Source organism: Agelaius tricolor, unplaced genomic scaffold, assembly GCF_023055355.1.
Source record: "Agelaius tricolor isolate 1412-34295 unplaced genomic scaffold, bAgeTri1.0.p SCAF_4, whole genome shotgun sequence".
In the NCBI taxonomy this organism is placed as follows: Eukaryota; Metazoa; Chordata; class Aves; order Passeriformes; family Icteridae; genus Agelaius; species Agelaius tricolor.
In genome coordinates, this window is record NW_027269264.1 from 56,184,862 (window position 1) to 56,206,182 (window position 21,321).

The following is a 21,321-nucleotide window of genomic DNA, read 5'->3' on the forward strand; positions in this document are numbered from 1 at the left end:
CCTATCCATGTTGCTGTCCTAGGCTGCCTTCTGGAGCAGCAAACCCCTGCCAATCACCTCTGCCAGACACTGGTATCTGCCATGTCATTTTTCCATGTGGTGCCACAGTAAATTATGACCATTGTGGGTATATTTGTTCCTCCACAAACATCCACCTCCTTCTTAAATCACGTGCAAGGTTCCTCCCACTCACATTTCCTTGCCCTGCTCCATGGCCCTTATACAGATCCATGTTTCCAGCAGATCAGAGACGCTCCCAAAGCGGAGAAAGTGCTTCATGAAGGAAGAGACAGCAAAGCTGTCTTCCTCCTTCCACCTCCCCTATTTTGCTCTCATTCTGGGCCAGGTACCTTCCTCCCACAGCCCGGAAAGCAAAGGATGGGTTTGAAACTTCCCTCTTCTCCCTGCAGCTCCCATAATTGCCTTTGACACTGTTTATCATCTGTGATAATACAGCTGTGCCCTGTTACCTCCAGCTGCCCTAATTCGTGTTATCAGTCTGGCACCAGGGAGAGGGAGGTGAGAGGTACAGAGGAGAGGTGAAGCCATTACAGAGCTGACAGGGCAGTGAGAATGGAGGGTGGTGATGGACTAGCCATCACTTGACCTGAATGCAAACATACATCCTATTGGATTGACCTTTCCCTGAGAGTAATGGATCTCCTCGTGCATCATTTTTGCTACATCGCTGGCCATTCCAAGGAGATGGTTTCTGGTAATTAAGATAGATCCCTCATATAATCCACCCACAGCGACAATCAATAGGCGCCTCCAGAGGGATATTTCCAGATTATTGCTATGTCAGCGCAGCTTGTGGGAGCTTTGTGGATCTCACAGAGAGAAGCAGGGCCAGGAAAGCAACTCAGGGGTGGTTTCTGGGGAGGAAAGCGTTTGCAGGAGCCATGTAGGGCGTACGCAGGTACGTATGGGTCCCTGTGCCCTCTCTTGTTCGGGATGACGAACACGTGAGAGTTATAAACCTCAACACACCTGTCAGTGCAGAAACCTTGCATGGCCATAAACCTGTTAGGACAGAAGAGCAGACTCAGAATGGAATGACTGCAGCAGGGTGCTGAGGTGGCCACTGGTGGCTTCCTGGCTTGTGTCTGCCACAGTGAGAGCAGCAGGACCAGGGAAGTGATTGTCCCTCTCTGCTGGCTGAGGCTGCACCTGGAGTCCTGGTTTCAGTTTTGGACCCTTCAAAACAAGAAAGATATTGAGGGGCTGGTCTGTGTCCAGGGAAGGGAACAGGGCTGGGGAAGGGTCTGGAGAATAAATCATTAAAGAGTGGCTGAGAGAACTCTCTGGCTCTGCACAACCCCCAGCCAGGGGTTAGGGCTCTGCTACCAGGGAACAGGAGGGGAGGGAACGGCCTCAGGCTGTGCCAGAGGAGGCTCAGGTTGGACATCAGGAAGGATTTCTTCATAGAAAGTGTGGTTAAACTTTGGAATGGACTGCCCATGGAGGTCTTGGAGTCCCCATCCCTGGAGGTGTCCAAGGAATGCCTGGATGTGGCAGTCAGTGCTCTGGCCTGGGTGACAAGGTGGGGATAAGTCATAGGTTGGACTCAACCTTGGAGATCTTTTCCAGCCTTAAACTTCCTCCGATTGCATAAATCAAACTTGTTCTCTCACTCTTTTCAGTTGAGAAGGTGCTTTCTTGCTCATGCTTCCTCCTTTTCTGTGTGCTGTTTTGAGTACCCATGAGGCAGGGAACAAAGCCCCCAGCACCATACACAGGTACCAGGCTACAGGGACCAGGTACAGGCACTTGCAAAGGTGGAACTGGGAAGAAAAATCTTTGTTTGCATTTGCAAACTGAGCATTTTTGATGGAGGTGTCCTCCCAGGAGAGCACATCAGAGGAGGATGCAAGTGCCTCTTGCTCCTCTCGATTCAGCCACTTCTCTCTAGTTGTTAGCCAAAGATAATTCAGCCACTTCTCTAGTTATTAGCCACAGTGTCTTCAAATTCCAAATATGGATCTGGGAATGAAATCCCTCTGTGTTGCAGTTGTAGAAAGCAAGAAGCTACCCAATTCGTGCTGCCCCCTTTAGTGGTACAAAATCTGTCAGGGAAACAAGGGAATTCAAAATGTTGAGTGTGGTTCAGTTCCCTGGTACTTGATCCAGCTAGGTGAGGACATTCCCCTGGATTTTATATCTTTTATAATTTCAGAAAAGACCTGAGAGCTATGGAGTCTCTGCATTGCATCCTTGAATCATCCATCAGTTCCTGATCTTCTTAAGAATGTCCCTTTGCCTCTTTTTGGCTCCTTTTGAGCAGGTCTGACTATACATTCATACCCCATGAGCCGAGAATAGAAATAATAATTCTAAAGAAACATTCTGAGATACCAAAATACCAGCCATGGTAATATATAGCATATTTTATGGAGTCTCACACTGTGCATCGCTTGCTGCAAGAAATGACTGTAAAAGACATGTTTTTGAATACTTGGATCTTCCCCAGTACTTTTTTGGGGGTTCAGTAGCCCATCTAGTTGGTGCGACACATCAGCAGCATCAATGTTTTGGAAACTCCAGAGTGAGGGTTGGCTTTGCAGCTCTTGAAATGTGTGGTAAAACCCCTGCTGATGACAAGAGGCCCTGAAATTTGATCCCTTTGTCATGTTGATCTGAGAAATGCAGCCAAACACCGAGTTGGGATATGTGCTTTAAAAATGTCAAGGGGAAATTATTTCAAGCTCTGAATATATATGAAGTTAATAACTTGCCTCTTCCCATTTCCCTTTTTAGCTTTTATTCTGGATTGCTGACCTGATTTTCCAGAAAGGGATATTTGGTGGGTCAGTGGTAGGGAGGGATGCAAATGATTCCCTAAAAGGTTCAGACACCATTTTTGGCCACCAGAGCCTGGTCTTCTTGCATAATCCTCTGAGGGCTTCTGGGCTGAGAGGAAACCTCCAGAGTGTGACTTTTTTTTCCTTACTGATCTCACATTTACCCAATGCAGATTTTTTTCCTTACTGATTTCACATTTACCCAATGCAGATTTTTCATTGGAGTCATCTTCGAATTTGTCTTTGTTCTGGAAACAACACCTTCACGTGTTCTGGTAAAAGGGAAATGTAGGAAACCCCTCTTTCAAGGGAAAATCTCTTATGGAGGTCCCCAACCTTTGGATTATGTTCCAAACATTGAGACATAGAGATACTCTCTCATCCCCAGATTTTGTTGTTAATGTTTCCATGAATTTATGAAACATTTCTGCTCTTTGTCCCTCCTAATCTTTTAAATCAGCTTTACATACCTTCCATGCCCAGTTTGATCTCCATGGCTTTTCATGTTGTGGGTTTTTTCATTGTCTTTTTTTTTCATTATAGCTTTCCATTTCATGTTAGCACATAAAGGAAAAGGCATTTTATTGGAATAGCTATGTAACAGCAAAGATTATTTTTTCTCCCTGTGGATGAAACCAGATTCTGTTTTTCATGTGGCTCATGTTATAACAATCTCACTCTGGCTGTATGGCCAAAACCTATTTGTAGTATTTTGAGAGGAAATTCTTATTATTTAAATGCAGTTTCGCCCGTGATACATTTTAAAGCTATAAAAGAACATTAACTGGTTCTTATTTTATATGTTTCATAATACTAAGGGTTTATATGAATTGATAAAGCTCTTAAAAAGTCGATTATATTTGTACCTCTCGACACTACTGTGTGCAAAACTTGTAAACAGTAATAAAAAGAGATCTGTCCACCACTCAGCCAATGTAATACCCTTTTTAAAAGGTATGGGTGCTTTTGTGGTTGGACTTAAGAACAAGAATCTGATGAATGATTTCTCTGAGGCCAAAATAGCACTGTCCCTTTGGGGATAGAGAGGCAAACATTAAAAAACAAACATAGAGGGGCATGACATTAAACGTAGAGGAGTCTTGAATTTCCATTTGAGTGAAGATATGCAGTAGCAAAACACAGCTACTTTGGAGGAAGCAGGTGACTGAAGTTTTTATGGAGTAACTCAAGAGTTTTTAAGACTTCTAAATTTCCGAATTATTTCCCCCCCTTGATAACTCCCTAAGAATCATAGAATGGTTTAGGTTGGAAGGGATCTTAAAATCTCATCTCATTCCAACACCCTGCCATGGGCAGGGACACCTTCCACTATCCCAGTTTGCTCTAAGCCACATCCAACCTGGCCCTGGACACTCCTAGGAATGGGACAGCCACAGCTGCTCTAGGCAGGGCCTCCCCACCCTCACATGGAACAATTCCTTCCCAATATCCCACCCAACCCTGCCCTCTGGCAGGGGGAAGCTATTTTCCTTTATCCTGTCATTCCAGGCCCTTGTCAATAGTCCCCTTTATTTTTCTTGTCGGTTCCTTCAGGTCCTAGAAGGTCACAATTAGGTCATCTTGGACCTTCCTTTCTTCAGGCTGGAAAATCCCAATTCTCTCAGCCTTTCCTCACAAACAGGAGTGCTCCAGCTCTCTGATAATTTTTATGTCCCCTTGGAAGGAGAAACTCCTTCCAACTCACCTGGCTGCAGGATTAGTAGCTCCCCACTAATTCCTGGTTCAGTGTTACAAACTCTTTGTTCTGCCATCCCGGGGTACCAGACCATCACACCCACCATGAGGATGGGCTTTGGAACAAATCCCCCAGATATTCTGACTCATTTAATCTGATCTTGAAAATAATTCCTAGTAAATAGAAGACCATGAATATCTTCAGATCTTGAGAAAAAAATCCTTTAGTATGTGTGTGCATGTGTGGTTGTGGATTAATATCTTTCTGAGCTCCAGTGAAAGGGGCCATTATTAAAATGAGGTTGGCTAAGATGATTAAACATTATTTACAGAAAGGACATGGGTCTGATTAAATCACAGGGAGGGGGGGTCTGTTTTATGGTGAGAGGAAAAAAGACACATCATCCAACAGAAGTGCTTTCTTCATTTCAGTAATTAGAGACTAAAGCAACTTGGACAGTCTGTCAGCTTCAATATGGTGGCATTAACTAGTAGATCATGTAAATAAAAGCTGTGTGATTAGATCAAAAATTAAAGGCCCATAATTTTTCCTGTTACCTTGCAATTTACTGTTGAGGTCTGTTGAAATGGTCTCACCAAGCACACACCTCCAAGAATAATTATCTATAGAGCTGCTTTTTTAAAAAATCCTTTAATAGTTTCCCCTCTAGAACCCAGTTAAGTGACCAAATTTTGGGTGAGTCTGGCTAGACAGCTCCACAAAGAGATCTTATGGTAGCAGAACTCAGCACCTGAGGTTCCTATTAGCTGCTCTTTTCAAAATCAGACCCTAAAAATTTCTGCTATAAATATTTTTTTTTTGCCTAGTCTTGGGTACAAGTTTATTTTATTAGTGTGGGAAAGAGAGAAAGAGATTTCAGTGCTTTTCCAATAAACTCCTTGGCATGACAGAGGTATAAAATGCAGCCATCCCATCCTCATGTATCCTGCTCAAGGTTTGGGCTACGCTGGAATCATACTGAAATGAGTGAGACTGGAAATCCTTGTCAGGCACCTTACTGAGGGTAAGTATTAGCAAATTATGAGACCTACATAGGCAGGAGGAACCTTTGAATTACCAAGTGTTCGTAGAACAGTAGAATGGTTTAAGCTGGAAAGTATCTTTTAGATGTCATTTAATCAACATCTTCTTTTCCCAGGATAACTTCTTGCTGGAGGACACTTGACTATTTCTGGATGCCTCAGAAATTCTGGATGCCTCAGAGCTAAACCATTGCTGGGGTATGGAGACAAACAAGAAATCTGTTTCATCCTTACACAGTTGCTAAGAGGGGGTTGAAAAAATTGGTCTCAAATAGGACCCATTTCTCCTGCCCAGCCAGAGGGGCTGTGACCCCCAATGGGCAAGGAGCCCTCTGCATCTCCAGATGTACAGTCAGAATATTGCCTGGTCAAGTTAATTTTCTGCAGCAGCACATTTTTTTTGAAACCCATTGAGTCTGTCACACTGTCACCTGTGATTGTGCCACCCTTCTCAGTCTTCTGCTCTGGACAACCACAGCTTTTGCATTTGTGCTTGAAGCCAGCACCAGCATCACCAGCCCAAGACTGATGCTTTCCAGAAGTGTGATCCAGACAGAAACCACCTTCCTGAAGTTAACACAACCTGAGGTACGCAGGATAGAGCTGCCTGATCTTCCAGGCTAAAACAACCAGGTGGCTGGGGTCTCTTTTCTCTGGGAGGTCTGTTGGGATGATGCCTCTGGCTCTTTCCAAAGGGACAAAAAGCTTTTCCAGTGGTTTTATATTTACAGTCACCACACTAAAACTGTTGCCTGTTTGCACTTCATTTTAGGCATGTTCCTAATGTCTGTTTAATCAATTCCTGAACATTGTATTTGTCTGCACTGTGCTTCCAGAGCAAACATGGATGTTGGCAATGGGGAAATGCGAGGCAGGTGTGTGCCTCTGTGTCATCAGGGAGTTCATACCAGCTACTTTTTATCTTGCCTTTTTCTCCCTTATGTGGCACGTAGAGGAATTTGGAATAAGTTAATGAGGTTTAGTAGTCTCCTGTGATGCAATGAGGTACTTTTTCAAACCCATAAAAAATGGAATAGGATTAAAACCTGTGTTTTAGCAATGCCATTCCTGGCAGTGGCACAACTTCCTTGCTTTCCAGGAGTCTTTTGTTATTTTTAATTTATTATGCATACTGTAGTTGCATCTAAAAGTGCCATTTAGAGACCGCTGCATAAAGTGCCATGCGTGAATACATATCAAAACAACCTTTTTTTTGGCAAATAAGCCTTAAACACTTTTTTTCCACTTGTAAATTTCATTGCTGTTTCCACCGCACTTTCCGCTGGAGGTGGCACTGACCCAAAACCACTTCTTTCCTCTTTTCTTTTCTTTTCTTTTCTTTTCTTTTCTTTTCTTTTCTTTTCTTTTCTTTTCTTTTCTTTTCTTTTCTTTTCTTTTCTTTTCTTTTCTTTTCTTTTCTTTTCTCCCCTCCCCTCCCCTCCCCTCCCCTCCCCTCCCCTCCCCTCCCCTCCCCTCCCCTCCCCTCCCCCTTCCCTTCCCTTCCCTTCCCTTCCCTTCCCTTCCCTTCCCTTCCCTTCCCTTCCCTTCCCTTCCCTTCCCTTCCCTTCCCTTCCCTTCCCTTCCCTTCCCTTCCCTTCCCTTCCCTTCCCTTCCCTTCCCTTCCCTTCCCTTCCCTTCCCTTCCCTTCCCTTCCCTTCCCTTCCCTTCCCTTCCCTTCCCTTCCCTTCCCTTCCCTTCCCTTCCCTTCCCTTCCCTTCCCTTCCTCTCTTTTTTTCCCCCTAAATGCGGATTGCCTGTGTTATTCCTGGTGGGAATGGAGTGGCTGCTCCTGCCCTCCCTGCGGGCTGGGGAGCCGCAGATGCTGCGGGGCCGGGGCTGCTCTCCTGTGCCAGGGGGGCACGCACAGCGCTGGGTGCCCCGCAGGAGCCGCTCATCCTGCAGGGATGGTCCTGCCGCCATCCCCGGAGAGGGGGCGGCGGTGACATCCATCTGTCCTGCCTCCCTGAGGCTGTTTCTGACAGAGGGAGCAGCAGAGAGGAGCAGAGGACGCGTTTTGCTAATTTGTGCTGCCCTAGGTAGATCCCAGTACCAGGCTAGGCTGGACTGGTACAGCAAGATGCCAAAAGGCAGAAATTGGGCGGGAAAAAGATGACAGCCAGAGACCTGGATACAGGTATTCCAAATTTACCCAGTGGTTGCATGTTAATTGTACTAATTCTTCCTCCTATGTGCTTAGCTATTGGACTCTGCCGCTTTTATTTTTTCCTACTTGGCTCCCCAGTAGAAACCCATGTGAGGACAACAAGCATGAAAGCATGGGAAGAAGTCAAGAAAAGTACTCCCTCTATTCACATCAATGTCATCTCCACACATCCAGGACCCACACAAGCATGTGGAAAATTGCTTTCTCATACCCCTGAATTATTTTTCTGTGAAAAGTAAAATAACGGGAAATTTTATATTCTATTGAGTGACAAACTTGCTTTGCTGCTGTAGTCTGACACCACCAGTGCTTCCAAAGCTCTGTAGTGAATGACTTTGGTTGTATTTATTACACTCTGTGCAAGGCAAGTCGAGATACACATTTGGGTTTATTTCAGGTGGGAAGATGAAGTCCATGGCGTTATGTGCTGGGGTGTACACTTCCCCAAACAACAGAGCTCAACTACAGGGCTGTGTAACCCCTTCATTTCTCCATTAGGTCAATATCATAGAATAATGGAATCATTTAGGTTGGAGAAGACTTCCAGGATTACCAAGTCCAACCATTCTCCCAGAACTGCCAAGGCCACCACTGCCCCGTGTCCCCAGGCCCCACATCCTCATGGCTTCTAAGTCTCTTCAGGGAGGGGGACACCACCACTGTCCCGGGCAGCTGTGCCAGGGCTGGACAGCCCTTTCCATGGAGGAATTTTACCAATATCCAGTCTAAACTGCAGGGCAGCTCCCAGCCTCTCTGCCTCAGCCTATAGAGCCGCCAGGGGCTGTTGTGAACATGCAAAGTGACTTAATTTCTTCTTTCAGCCAGGTCTGTCTCCAGCTCCCATGGGCTTGCTGTAGCTATTTACTTCACTTTAAAATTGCCACTTAATCTCTGTGCTGCTGTTTCCCCACTGGTGAGATGAGAACAGGACCAATGATCTGTTAATGTTTCTAACGAAAGGGAGGAAAGCGCTGAGTGTAATTTTAATAAATGGCAGTGTGGAAGTTTTCCCTGCTCCACTGCTTTCTCTCGCAGATGATATAAACCACACAAACTATCTTCTCTCCTCCTAACACTCCCTTCACTCCAGTGGAGTTAATGTGATTTAATGCACTTACCATCCTGGCAGTTACAATTTAAGTGGCACGCTCTCCATTGCAAATGATAACCTTTTAATGACATTTCCCCTGGTGTGAGGGTGGCTGCAGCTCCCATGGCAGCCCCCTTTCTCCTTTGGGAAAAGAGAGCCCAGACCCTGCCTCAGCTAAGCTGAGCCCTGTGGCTCTAACCAGCCCTACTGACAGAAGGTGCACGTCCCATTAGACTCTGCTTTTCCTACCACAGACTCTCTGGGTTTGAATCCTGCAGCTGAACTTGCAGCCCAGACTCTGGGAATGGGGTTGTTGCCCTTCAGTGCTGTCTGCCAGAGGATGTTTAGCTGTGTTAGCTGGCTCTGTGCTGTGCACATTGGGCTTTTCTCCTTCTGCTGCAGTTACAGTTGGCACCATTAAGCTCTCGGTGTTCACTGCCTGGGGATGTGCAATTATTGTGGAGCCTTCTCCTAGTTACAGTAGGAGACACCGCGTTACTGCCGTCACTACGGGGTGACAAATGAGCTTTTAATGACACCTACTCTACCTGGAATTATCTGTAAACTACAATTAAGGAAGTAGATACTGAAGGAATTAAAGATCAGAGGAAAAATGACATGCTTTTATGGTGACTTATGGGGAGATCTGCAAATTCGAGGTTGTTTTCTGCGGAACAGGTTGAGAGATGCAACAGAATGCAACGACTTTAAATGATCTCTTCTCCACCATCACTGCAGAATGCCAGTGCTGCTGCAGTGCTCATCAGCCAACATTTCAGTGATGCAAATTTGCAGGAGTCATTTTGTCTCCAGAGCTGACTGGCCTGTAAGTACGCTGGATTTTAAAAGACTGGTGTGAATTTTGGTGGGTTGGTTAACTTGGAAGATCCTCTTTTCCAAGGGACCCTAAAAAGAAATGTGGTCAGGCTGCAGGAGCAAGACCAAGTTAGCAAGTCAATTAGCAGGAGATCTAAAGCAGCTGGTTTAGACCCTGCTACTGGTTTCAGGGGCCCCAAAACTGGAAGGTGCCCAGTGCACTGGAAGTGTGGCCCTGGATCAGATATTTGTCCTTGTGGCTGTGGTGTCCACAGAGAGGACATTTGTGGCCTTCCCTCAGAAGCACATCCTTGTAGAAAAGCTGTCCCACTGTTTTGAAAGAGGATGAAAGAGCTAAAGAAGAGCAAATGAGAATAAAACTCATGGAATCATAGAACCATTTAAGTTTGGAGAGACTTACAAGATCATCAACTCCAACCATTAGACCATCAAGTCCAACCTTCAACATAAAGTATGAAAAATATAAAATTTACCAAGCCTGTCTTGAGACAAATCTGCTGGAATCACAGGGGCTAAACAAACTCCCTAGGATTTCACCCTAAAAAAGCATCCAGCTGTGGATCCACTTTCAAAATTATTGACTGTCTTTGAGGCAGTTTTATCATGGGAATCACTCTGATAGCGAATCTCCAGAGCATGACCCAGGCAAAAGTTACCAAGTATTAAAAATAGAATTACACTAAGCAATGCGTTTTTGCTTAGTCATCTTTCCTTTTCTGTGGTATTTTATTATTGCTATTCCAATGTGCTGGTTATTGAGTATATGATTATTCTTTCAAATGAGTTTGGACAGCGTCTATAGCTTTGTAGCAATTAAGAGGCCGCAGACTTTAGCAGCTCAGGAGAAATGGAAGAGGTTTTAATAGCTTTATTTATCTTTAGCTTCTGCAGAGCTGTTTGTGCTTCCTCAATGGTGGGCAGTTTTGCATCAATAAAAGGATGCTGGAACTTATTTCTTGTAAATGCAAGTAGGTCATTATCAATGGCACGGGGAGCCTTGCACAGGGCTCGAGAGAGACGCTTTCTCTCTTAACTCTGTCATCAATTACAAGTCTGCCAATGAATCTTGGAAAATGTGAACAAAAGCATTTTATGACCTGCCTCAGTAAAAGTCTGGCAGGCTGCAATGCTTCCTCACTGCTGCTAATTGTCTTCCTCACAGAGCCTGCTGCCAGCTTTAATGCCCAATGCCTCCTTTTGCCTGAGAGCAACGGAGCGAAGTCTGGCCAGGTAAGCCAGGTAAGTCAGGTAGCTGGTGCTGTTAAATTAACTCTTCTAGTTAATTTTCCAATCTTCTAAATAATTGAATTACCTCTCAGGCATCATTTTTGTCCTGTGCAGGGCTAGCAGCTGGGCTTTGATGGTCCATGTGAGTCCCTTTCAATTCAGGGCTTTCTGTGAGTCGGTAATTCTTCATTTGCTTGTTTTGAATAGATCTTTTAAAAATAAACATTGTTATGTATGGAGAGCCCTTAATGTGTGCTGATTATTGGTGCTGGTTTGGGAAGAGATGAGAGGTCAGCACTGGTGTCAGAGTCTCAGCTTATTTTCCTCTTTTAAATGATGAGAAATCACAACTTTGGCGCATCATACAGTTCATCATCTTCATCATCCTGTTGCTGTCAGAAGATTTTGTGCCTGCCTGTGGCTTCTTTGCTTAAAAGATTGGTTGCAATCCAATGGACAACCAGAAAACAAAGCCTCCTTTTATTTTGAGGAACACGTGATACCGGCTGAAGCTCAAGCATTGTCATTAACTTGTCACTAAATTGTGAAACTGTATAGAAGGAATGGGAACCCAGCTTTGTTTCATTTGCTCTTTTCCTTGTCAGGTGATTAAAAATCTGATTTTCCTGGTAACCTCTGATCTATGATATTCTCAGCAGTGCACACATAAGTTTGTTCCTGAGTTCTCACTCTGTTTGTTTTTGGCAGTTCCCACTGGAGCTGTCAAACAACTTCACTCCAGCAGCCCACAGGAATCAAAGCCACTCTGAGCAGTGTTTGAGTTCAAGCTTAAACACCATTGGAGGATTTCCTGACACAGTTCTTTCTATATTTTATTGAGTGAGTTTTTTAACACCTTCAGGTGTTTTCTGACTCAGGACATCATAGCAAAGAAATCAGAACAGCCCTGAATACTGGAGGACAAGGAGTGAACATTTTCCTGAGTCCTGACTCATTGTCTGATTCCTGACAAGTATCTTAAAGTGCATGAAATGCAACAATTTCTTGCAGAAAATGAGGCACTGCTGACTCATGCTTTTCAATGCAAGCAGTGCTAAGAATCTTCTTCATCAGTGGCATCCTGAAGATTACAGCTCATGCCAAAACAATGTCTTTCAACACTTGTGGTTCAATGGACACTGGTAGGGCTGTGCATTAATGACAGATATTTGGGTCATTACAGGTGCAAATGATGCTTAGGGATCTACTCAAAGTTTCATTGTCCTTTGCCTAGCTGATGTTTTTCAATTAGCCTTTTGCTTTTTTAAAAAAAATTGAATTCTTATTGCTCTCAAACTCTTACTTGCAAAATGTTCTTTTCCAGCGCAAACACAAGGAAACTTCATACATTGCATACATGTATTTCTCCACATAAATATTAATAAATTGGTAATATAAATACATTTATATACATTGTTAAGAGCATGAAATCAACATTTTGAGAAAACCAAAGTCTTTTGCTAGGCATTTTTGTTTAGATTAAACATGCTCCTGTGTTGCAAGGATGGGGATGGGGAGCTAAAGTTCAGCATGAAGTTGTTAAGCCCGTCTGGCAAGATGCAAACCCAAATTTCTCACCTGATTGCTCCTTACTGCCTACAGGGTAAATGTTCCAAATGATGCACAGGAGGTGTGTGGACAAAACCTATTAATAAATAATTGGTTTTGTACCCATGCCTCCTGCACACTTTTTTTGAAAATTCCCTTCTCTTTCTTGCCTCCAAGTGTCATTCACGGCAATCTATAGAAAATAAGACTGAAGAGTAAATGCAGGCTAAGAAGCAGTGCTTAAGGGAAGAGCTCTCAGCTGTATTCCCCTCCATCTGAGGTTATGAAGGCAGACAGAATATTTCCTCACGTTGAAGGACATTTTTGTTGCATGCATATTCCACATCACGTAGCATTTTCCTTATCATCGCACAGTAACAATCCCTAGAAAGAGGAATATGGCCCTCAGGCCTCATAATATCATCCTTTATTAGGAATAAGAACAAAGAATGCAATTAAAATACAAATATTTCACATCCCAGAGGTCTGGATGCTGTTTGGCAGCTCCCAGGTGGTTCCATCTTTGAAGAAGCGTTACGGATGCGGATGCGCGCGAGGGGAAGCACCGCCAGAATGGGAATGGGAATGTGGCTAAAAAGGCACAGAAATGCTGCTGGGGGAAAAAAGGGAGGAAACCTTTTTAAGGCATATGCTCTAGATGGTTAGGAGATCTTCTGACGGCAGCGCCTGAAGCCCCAGGTGTTGGGGACTTTTAGGTTTTGTGTTGATCAGGGCAGATGGGGAGAGATTAAATTGAAGGTCACAGCCTGTCCCTGTGTCTTTCTGCTCTTTGTGCTGTAACCTTGCTGGAGAAGAGAGTCTGGATAGACATTCACTGTCCCAGACTGTGATTTTACAGCACTGAATAACTCCCTTTTGATTTAAAAACCTCTTCTGGTGTAGCATAATTACAATCATTTACTACTAGCTTTGGTTAAAAAAAAATTCATTCTGAATTTCATAACAAAAAAACCCCCAAACTCCAGATCTTCTGAGTGGTGCTTGGCCAAAAATGAAAGGACAAAAGCACCAATAAATACTTGGTTTTTGCAACTCCAGAAATCAGTAATGCCATTGTATGAAATGTTATTGATAAATCACATTACTTGTCAATGTTACATGTATTACTTTATTAAAATTCATCCATGTTGTCTGACTTCTGGCCCACAGAAGCTGGTGTTCAATCCCAGGCAGTTTTTTCATTTAGATCTCTTTAAAGTTCTGGTTAAAAACACTCCAGTGATCAAAGAAATCAGGTGCATCTGTGGATGTTCTTATCCCAACAGATCCCCCAATAATCTTTTCAATGTCCATCCACACTAGAGGAAGACCCAACTTGGACACCTCTTCTGCTGCTCTCTGCCACAAAGATTCTGATTTTTGCCTGGCATATGTGAAAAACTTTTCTCAAGTTTCCTCTGGGGAAAGAAAGGGAGGATTTGTGCACTTTCAGTGTGCAAAGCTTGGTGCTGGCCCTGTATCCCGGCCCAGGATCTCCCTGTGTTTTCACCCACCACTGTGAACCTGGGGTTGCTCCTGCCTGTGGCTTCATGTTCCTATAAAAGTCAAGATTTATCATCCCTTGACAATCGATTGGCCATTCCTGGATCAATACTTACCACTTGGGTCAATTAATCTTGATATTCACTTTAAGAGTAGTCAGTATCTACTTATTGATTTTAAGAATAATGAAAAGTAAGTACATGGGACTCAATCCCTGGACTCCTGGTTGGGGCAAACCTCCTACCACAGTCAGGCTTTGGCAGACATTGGAGCCCTCTCCCTAAGGGTAACAATTCCCAATTTGCTTTTTAAATTCCTGACTATCTCTTTGTCCAAAGGTGTCATGTCCCTCAGAGACACGAGGTGCTCATGTGGCATTTCCAAAGCACAAAAGTAATGTTTGAACAGCACTGGGCTGAGACAGCATCTTTGGAGCTCGTGTGGGCTTTGACAGGCTACTGATACCACTTACAGGAGGCATTCTCAAAATTAAAGATTTTGTCCACACTAGGACTGGGCTTTGATGCTTTATGATTCAGATCTCCCATCATTTCTGCTTAGAATGTTCCATGACTCACTCTGAACTCATAGGTGGTGCTTAACCAACAAAATGAAAACAACTCATAAAGATAAATGTATTTCAGCGTTTTTAAGCAGTTCTTGATTGCCTATGAGAATTTAACCTGAAAAAGCTCAGAGAACCACAAAATCTGGCCCTCTATTATTAATTTATGTGTTTGCAGTAAAGCACTGCATACAATTTTACACATGAAATGTAAGAATAAATTTCTTTGACTTGAAAACAAAACAATGATGTATCAGTAAATTCTTCCCTGACTACAAATTTATATTCTGGAAAGTGTTCATGGAACGTGTAGCCATTTGTATTCTCTGTAGTATTATTTCTGTATCTTTAGAATGCTCTGAGAATAACAAATGAGCTGCCAGTTTAGAGTGACAATATGTTCAATAAGATGGAAATGGGCTATCTAATATTTGCAAAAATAAAATAAAAAATTAGTCCCTGGAGGTAATTTTTAATTTTTAGAGCTTTGCATAAAATACTACAGAAAACCAAACCATCATTGCAACCAAAATACATTCTTCAACTAGTTGTCACAGCAAGATTTTTGTTCTACTGGAGAGAAGAGATTCCTTCCTTCCTTCCTTCCTTCCTTCCTTCCTTCCTTCCTTCCTTCCTTCCTTCCTTCCTTCCTTCCTTCCTTCCTTCCTTCCTTCCTTCCTTCCTTCCTTCCTTCCTTCCTTCCTTCCTTCCTTCCTTCCTTCCTTCCTTCCTTCCTTCCTTCCTTCCTTCCTTCCTTCCTTCCACCACTTCCTTCCTCTTTTCTGTCCCTCCTCTCCATTTAATTTGCCCTTTTGCCCTTTCTTCCTTTGTTGCTCTTTCCTTTTCTTATTCAGTTTTCCATTTCTTCCTTTTTCTCTTACCCTTTTTACTTCTTTCCAATACCCTGGCTACTTCAAATAACCAAGGAAAAGAATATAATCATATCCATATAAAGGAAAAAAAAACAAAACTCACAAACCCTCCCTTCACAAGGGGGTGACTATCAATTAGAAAAAAATTAGGCATCAGTGCATAAAGGAGCAGAAGAGGAAGCTGAGTGCAGCCCAGCAATATTTTGTTTAGTCTAAGGGATTAATTATTCAACAGTTGCCGTCATGATGAGAGTGTGCACACCAGACTGAAACTGGCACAGAGGTTAATTGGTATCTAAGGGCTGTCTCTGGTCACCTGATACCCTTAAGTAGCATGGTTGCTATTTTAGTACCTTTTTGGACTCCGGAAAGAACCCACAAAAGAACCCTAAGTCACACGTGAGGAGGTGGAGACATGATTTCCTGGCATGAGGAGTTCGGGAAATTGGTACCAAGCATCGGCTTACCCAGTGAGAGAAGAGAGATCTTGTGTACTTGCTGCAGTTGAAAAATGGATTCCCCATTGCTGCTGGTTTAAGCCTTATGGGTGCTATTTAAACTTGGCATGTCATAAATCCAGTATCTACCAGAGCGTTTGTTCTCCATCCCATTTTATTTGTGAGCTTGTGCAGAGAACTGCAGTGGTGCAAACAAAGATTCATTCCAGCCAAAACCAAGTAAGTCCCAAACTTTGTTTCCTCACCAGGGGCAGCCAAGGGACAGGGACCGATCTGTTCTGTCTGGTGATCAGTGACAGAACCTGAGGGAAGATCATGGTGGTGTTTAGGTGGGACATCAGGAAAAGGTTTTTCCCTCAGGGGGTACTGGGCACTGAACAACCTCTTCAGGGAATGGGCACAGCCCCAAGGCTGCCAGAGCTCCAGGAGTGTTTGGACACTACTCTCAAGCACGGAGTGGGATTGTTGGTGTGTCTGTGCAGGAGGAGGAGCTGGACTGGATGACCCTTGTGGGTCTCTTCCAACCCAGGATATTCTGTGATGCTGTGATTTGCCAAGGCCCTTCTTAATTCAAAATTTTAGAGGAGGTCCTCAAGATTGCCAAAACCACTCTGGCTGGCAGGATATAGAATTGTATGCACAGGTCTCAAAGGCTTCATGGGTGACCTGATGAACCACCAGAAATTATCAGCAGGGCTGGCCAGCACATGGTGCTGAGCTTAAAAATGACTCCTTACTGTCTGTTGGGAGGTTTTGCTTTAGATTCAGAGAACCTTCCCTGACCTGATATCCCAAGAATGGCATCTCTTTTTCTTCAGTCTCTGCTTCTGAAATGGGGATATTACCCCCTTTGGCTTTTGCCTCCTGCATGCAGGGGAATTTCTGTGAACCCATGGTAGAGGAGGCAGAGGTGGTTCCAAGTCAGAATGAAAACCATGAGCAAATTTCTGGCTGTGCCACAGCCCATGCTGCCACAACATCTGAGGGTGTGTACAGCAAATTTTCAACAATTCAGGTGTGCCCAGTGGACTTAGAGACTTTGACTCTTTTGAGAGCTAGGAAGTGGGTGTTTTTTTGGTGTCTTATGATACAAAGATTTGGAAAAGAAGACTAGTGCTCATAAGCTAGCTGTGGCTTACCTGACAAGAAAAAAGCAGAAGATGTGCTGGGAGCTATGCACAGGATGGATAAAGCTGAAGGAGGAGCACAGGCAAAACCTTTGCAGCAGGAAGAGTCACAGTCTTTAAAGGAGCTTAACAACGTGTGCTTGTTACACAAACAGTAACTCAGGCTTGGGCAAGAGCTCTGAGGGGGGGAACAAAATGCAAGAGGTGCCAAAGACACAGAGGAAAGAAACCACCTCGCTGTGCCATCACCTGGCAACATCTGACACCACCAATGCTCTGCCTGAACAAGAGCAAGGAGGTGCCCACCATCCACCCATCACCCTTCCTTTGGGTCTTATAAATCAGGAGCTGGCTCCTGGCTGACATCTGCCATTCAAGGACCCCACCTGAGAGCATTTGCTGGCTTTATTTTCTTCCCCCCTGTAGGCAGCTCCTCTGTGTTGGGATGAAACCACAGCAGCCATTTGAACTCGTGAGAGCGTAGTGGGAGGTTCAGGAACTTGTTTGCTCTTTTCTAACTTCTGGTGATGCAGAAATGATCACATCCTCTGTCAGGGAAATGAGGCAGTAAAACAGTGAGCATCAAGTAAGAGGAAGAAATTATATTTAATGAAATTGGATTTGTAAATGTTTTTGTTCCAGCTACTTTAAAGCACCACTGGCATCCTAACTGAGGAACTGCCAAGAAAATAATATTTTCTTCTGCTGTGGTAGGCTTTCTCCCCACTTTCCTGGCTTTTTTCTCAGGCACATTTTGGGAAGTGGTAAATCATGTGCTGGAAAAGTGTATGTCTCTTCTATTTGTCTTTAATATAGACCTCAGCCCTAGGGAGCCTCAAACAACAAAAACCTGTTTTGGCCCAGATTGTCTTCCGGGTTACATCAGTTTCCTCACTGTGAGAGGACAGACCTCATCTTAACCACACAGACATCTAAAAATCAAGTAGTGGGACCAAAGTCCTAATAAACATAAAGACTCAAGTGTGTTGCTGAGTCAATCCAAGGGACAAAGACATCCAGATAATATTTCTAGCTATTGGCATAAAATATTACCATGAGTTAAGAGAAAGCAGTACTTTCAAATGATCTTCCTGCCCAGCTCCTGAGTTATCAAGAAGCTGAATGGACAATTCTGAAGGAAACAGAATACCTCAGGGCGATAAAGGAGGCTATTTTCAGTATCTTTGGCATCATAAACTCATAAATCTTGAAGGACTTTGCAAAGGAAAGAGTTGTTGCTTCTGTGCACTCATCTCTGACCGTCGGTGAAGCATCATGGGGAACATCACATCAACATCCCATTTCCAGCACCTGTTTTTTGTGTGTCAGAGCAGCAGGCTGGGTCCTGGGATGCTGGGATGCATGCAGATGCCATGACCATCCAGGAGTGCAGGTTGGGCCAAGGATGAAGCTCTCCTGGTGTGATATTGCAAATCCCCTGGTGAACCCATTGGGGGTGAACCCTCTTCTCCAGCGTCAGGATAAAAATCCTATTTAGCAACACCATCACCGAGGACAAAAATTGAAAAGCCTTTTGTTGAACAAAGCACCTTTCACTTAAAAAATCCAGGCAAGATAAAATGACATGTGTGCTAATGATGTATTTTATGAACCACCATCTGTCTCAGGAAAGGTCAGAGAAAAATGGCAACTGCTGCTCAGGTGATTGGTGGTGGAGGGGGGAAAATGGCCTCATCTGAACGTGACAAGAAGCTTCAGTGACATCATATAAATGCCATAATTGGGAAGTGGTAAATTGAACAGGGCTGCCTTTGGAATTTGATGTGTCAATAAACAAGTTCAAGGTGACACGTTGGATCAATACGGCACGACAAGAATCATCCGACAAATTTACTGCAAAGTAATTGGGTGCAAAATGACTCAACTCAACCTTCACACTGCAGAAAATCAAACAAACAGGCAACCTACAGGCAACAGTTTGTATATGTCAGATGCTGCTTAAGGTAGCTTGCGCAGTACTAATAGAGTTGTTTTAAAGAGAGATGGGGGAAAAAAAAATAAAAGTGAGGTTCCCGTTATTATGAGTGTGACCTGAGGCATTGCTATAACCCTCTATGCACCTCGAGGGTGTATAAATAGAAAAACAAAAGACACAATTGCTAGAGGTAGTCTTAAATATTGATATTTTTCTTCCTGTCTCTGTTGAGATGACAAATAAAATAAACTATAAGCAGGGAACACCTTTTTTTTTTCTCTTAGCACAAACAAGAGGCTTTTCATCTAATAGCTTTCTCACCTTTCACTCCCCTTATTTTTTGATAAAGGAAGGTATAACAAGTCACATATATTAAAAAAAAACTCACATTGCACAGAGCTATTGAATGCAAATCACTGGCTACCATTAGAATTAACTATCCCCACTTACTGCAAAACCTGAAAAGAGTCACTCAGAGAAGTCTCTTCAGCACATTAATTTGTTGACAACAAATTTGATGCTTGATTTGTCCCCACTTGACAACCTTTAATCTTGAGTTTCTCTGAGGGGAAAGTCAAGAGCTTATTTTTTTTCCCAAGAAATCTGGGCTCTGGCCAAGGCTACGAAAGAAGCTGGTACACTGACTGCACACTTTGGAAATGTCACAGAGATTGATTGTGTTTTAATTGTGCATTCATTCTGGAGTGAGAAAAGAGAGAAGAGGAGTGGAAAGTCACAGCCAAGGAGAAAGGCACCGTTCATGTTCTCATCCCCTCCCAGCCAGGCTGAGTTTTAGCAGAGACAACTTTTTAATTTTTTTTTTTTTTTTTTTTTTTGCCAGTGGTGGCTTTGTGCCTCCCTGGAAATGATGGGGATGCCTCACTCCTGCCTTACCCCTGATGCTGCTGGAGGAGCACAGGGAATCCAACACAGACCTCAGGCCCTGGTGCTGACACATGGCTCCAGCATCCACATAATTTACAGTGATCTGGAAATGCAGGAGAGCAGACAAACCCAACAGCTGAGCTTTATTGATGGGCTGACGCCACCAGATAAAGCAGCGTGCTGTATTGGTAAGCTTTGGGCACACTGAGAATTTAATGAATGTCAGAATGTGGACAGGCAAAAAAATAGTAAGATTGAGACACAAGATTTGTGCCAGGAATGGGATTAGTGTGAGGAATTATGAGTGCAGTAGTTATGTTAAAAAAAACCCCATTCATATATACATACAATAAAGAGATTTGTCCCTGGTTGCCTTCCTGATGTTCTCATGCTCCCTCAAGCAGGGACATCTCTGGGAGCACTGCCCAGGCCAGGGGCTGTGCAGCCTCTCCAATCCCAGAAGCCTCTTCAGGTTGGAAATTTCTGCCGAGAAAAGTGGACTGTGTCCCACCAAAGAAATGTAACCGAGGTGAGCAAAACACTAGCGGTCCATCCTTTTTTGGGCAAAAGTATTCCCAGATCTAGCAAGTGACCTGGTGCTGAGGAGTGGAACCAAGTGTGCAACATCAGAGGGCCATCTCCCCCCTTTTCCCTGCCAGCAAAGTTGTCCTGCTAGGTAGGAAAATGGGAAAAATGCCTCTTTTTATCCTAGCAGAGGTTTGGGATGCCCTTGAGCTGCCACCTGACCAAGGAATGAGGCTATTCCCTTACCAGATTTCCTTGTCTTTCAAGAATTACTTGGAAAGTCAGATGGGAAGTGGGAACTGTCTTATCCTGTAAGATGAGGCAGTCCATTCTGTAAACCTGACATTTCTGGTGGGATGTTTTGCTCCCCTCATTCTGGCTGAATCACAGAGGGGTCACGGCAGAACACTGAAACCGGACAACCTTGGCTGGAGGAAGCAATGTGATGCAAGCCACCTCTTCTTCAAAAGGTATCTTGAGGTGGTTTTACTGGGGTTTTTTACTGGTTTTTATTTGTCAGTTTCACACCTTTTTTTGCTTGTTTCTTTTGTTTGTTTGGTTGTTTTTTTCCCCTGAACAATTTGCATCCAAGCCAGCTCTGGCTGTGGAAGGAACTGCGTGGGATATTTGCAAAGCTGAAGAAGTGAAAATGCAAGGATACTTTATTTTCAGATTTTTTGGGGAACGTTTGGGTTATCAAAAGCTTGTTAACCTAACTCTATTCTACTCTGTGAAGAAAAAGTTCTCCTTGGTAAAGCTGAAAGCCTCGTGTCGCTCTGCTCCAGCACATCTGCCAGGATGTGGAGATAACATGGTATTTCCAGCAGTATTCCAGATAATTTCTGGAAATAGATTTTTACAGCAGTAGCTGTAGATGAATATCTGCCCTCTCCACCATTCTTTGCTTTGAAGCAGCTTGCACATCTGAAAACATCATCTCTACACCTGAGAGAGGAGTCTGGGATGTTCATTTCCCATTAATCAAAGGGAGAATCAGATATCCAGTCTCTCAGGTTGCTGTGCGAACAAAACCATGAGGGAATC